General features: G+C 37.2%; 2 long non-coding RNA genes and 1 pseudogene across 2 annotated transcripts in view; 1 reads left to right on the top strand and 2 right to left on the bottom strand.

Moving 5' to 3' along the window:
* Window positions 1–2,500, bottom strand: part of LOC138057245 (uncharacterized) — a 234,549-nt gene that overhangs the window by 106,977 nt on the left and 125,072 nt on the right. The gene's annotated exons all lie outside the window — the stretch shown is intronic.
* Window positions 1–2,500, top strand: part of LOC138057242 (uncharacterized) — a 72,189-nt gene that overhangs the window by 22,548 nt on the left and 47,141 nt on the right. The gene's annotated exons all lie outside the window — the stretch shown is intronic.
* LOC138057637 (uncharacterized) overlaps window positions 1,782–2,500 on the bottom strand; it is a 956-nt pseudogene continuing 237 nt past the window's right edge.

The raw sequence follows: 2,500 nt of genomic DNA, 5'->3' as shown, positions 1-2,500 counted from the left end.
TGAAAGACCTCTTAGGTAAGAATAAAATAACATTATACTCCGCTGAGAATGAGGAAAGGTCTTCTGTTTGTGAAAGATGGAACAGAACAATAAAAACTAAGATGTGGAAGCAGATCACTGTCCAAGGCAATACAAAATATTTGGATATACTACCTAAAATATTAAACCAGTATAACAACACTAGACATAGTTTAAAAAAAAATGACACCTACAGAAGCTAGTCAAAAGAAGAATAAAGGAGTTGTTTACTTTAATCTATATGGTGATATGGAGCATTCGCAATTATCATCCAAAGCAAAATTTGAAATAGGCGATAAGGTTAGGATAAGCAAATATAAAAGAAAGACTTTCGACAAAAGCTATACTCCGAACTGGACAGAAGAAGTGTTTATAATCGATAAAATCAAATACACTAATCCTATTAGTTATAAACTAAAGGATCTCGGAGGTGAAGAGATAGAAGGCAGTTTTTATGAACCTGAATTATTAAAAGCCAAACAGGATGTATTCCGAATCGATAAAGTCATCTGGAGAGATTTTAAAAAGAAACAAGCTTTGGTAAAATGGAAAGGATCTAGCGATAACTTCAACAGTTGGATACCATTTAAGAATATGACGGATTTATATTGTATATAAACTACTATTGTAGTGAACTCATAGTATGTGTTACTAATTTCCGCTTCGGAACTCAGTAGCCAAAAAAAGTTGTTTGTTTCTGGCTATTTCAAAGCATTCAAACTTTAAAAAAAAATAAATATAATATAATATAAGATTTCAGGTGAAAATTATTGGAATTACTGGAAAAAAAATCATGGTAAAGATACTAATGCTGATTTAATTGCTTTAGAATACGGATATCAAAAAGTCAATTTTGCAAATCCCTTAAAAGAGGCGCATAGGCACATGCTTGGACTATCTGATGAGCAACTGTATGGTAGTTTAAAAGGAACAAAAGATGATTATTGGGATGCTAGTCCAAGAACTCTTTTACAATTTATTGGAACTAATTTGTTGAGGAAAGAATTTAATCAAAATATTTGGGTTAGCAGACTGAAAAGCTGTTTTTTGATAGTCTAGACAAAACATATGTGGTTCCTGATATTCGTTTCCAAAATAAGTTCTATCTTATTAAAAAACATAGTGGTTTTGTAATTAAGGTCAATCGCCCATCTCACATGACGAGCTTTGCCCTCCGAAAAAAATTATGCAAATTAGGCTAAGGAGGAGAAATTCTCCTCCATGGCTTATCATTAACAAAAAAGAGGAGACCGTATTCAACACGTTTACTACGATCTAGGTGTCGCATAGGAATTTTCAGTAATTACTTTTTTCGCACTTATCAGCGTCAAAATGTATGCCGAGAGAAACACGAACCATTCTAATTTAATATCTCATGACATGAAAACAAATGGTTTCCAGACATAACACGCGTGGCTGTAGCTATATTTTGCGAGGAGAAATTTGGTCACGTTTGTCCTCTCGGCGTTGGTTACGCTGGATAAAACTCTGATAAACCACGTATTAGTTACGCCCTAAAAACGCTTTTATTAATCAGTTAATGTCGCTGTTCCGCGGAGATATAAACACTGTAATAGTGGTCTTAAAAGCATGTAGCTCTCTCACAAAAAGAATATATAATACATCTTCACAAGTCGAATTTCAAATAACCGGAAACACTACTTTCATTGCTCAGCATACAGCGAGCCGAAAAAAAAATCAATAGTAACGTGATAATTCTCTATTCGCAACATAAAACCGAAAGCACAGTTTTTGAAGAAAACTCAAATAATCCGCAAATATTCCTTTTGCAGGACGGTAAGCAGTTCCTTTAACGAGGGACGTTGTTCAGAATCATCGTTTAAAGCCGATTTGGCCATATTAATTGATCGAGCAGTTGCTGTGGGTAGCAAATCCACCACAGCGCGGGCGATTCTTCCAAATGAAAAGATGTCTGATTTGTAACTTTGCATCCCAGTTCCACACACGATTTCGGGTGCAATATGAGGGTAGCGCTTCTGGTACTCCTCTCTTTTGGATATTGGTATAGCCACCGCAGGCTTTGCATCCGACGCAAAGCGTGCTTTGCCAAAATCTATTATTACTGGGTTTACTGACCCGTTTTCTCGTTCCTCGAGCACGATGTTATCACACCAAATAGCAAAGGCACGCCGCTGTGATCTCCGAGGTAGCTGATCATTCTCGCTTCCTGGCGAACTTCTTTTTTGAGGTCGTTAGTGGTCCATTTTTTCACAGACTTGAACTCTTTTACAGTCACGAGCAGATCTCGGTAATAAGCGAGATAACAGTTTCCAAATGTTCCTGATCCAAGAAACTTTTCTGTCCGCACTACTTACAAGGGATTGATCTCTTTAACGTGGTGTTGGACGTCGACTTGTCTTCGCGGCCGGTTAGCAGGTTCGCCACGCTTCTGCTCCGCTAATTCTCGCACAGACGTAACTACTCGATCGTCTTTTCTGCCAATAGTTGCCGAGTTGCCGGC

The sequence above is a fragment of the Montipora capricornis genome, chromosome 7 (assembly GCF_036669925.1).
Source record: "Montipora capricornis isolate CH-2021 chromosome 7, ASM3666992v2, whole genome shotgun sequence".
NCBI lineage: Eukaryota > Metazoa > Cnidaria > Anthozoa > Scleractinia > Acroporidae > Montipora > Montipora capricornis.
Note: the sequence above shows the minus strand (reverse complement) of the source record. Positions and strands in the feature narration are given on the sequence as shown.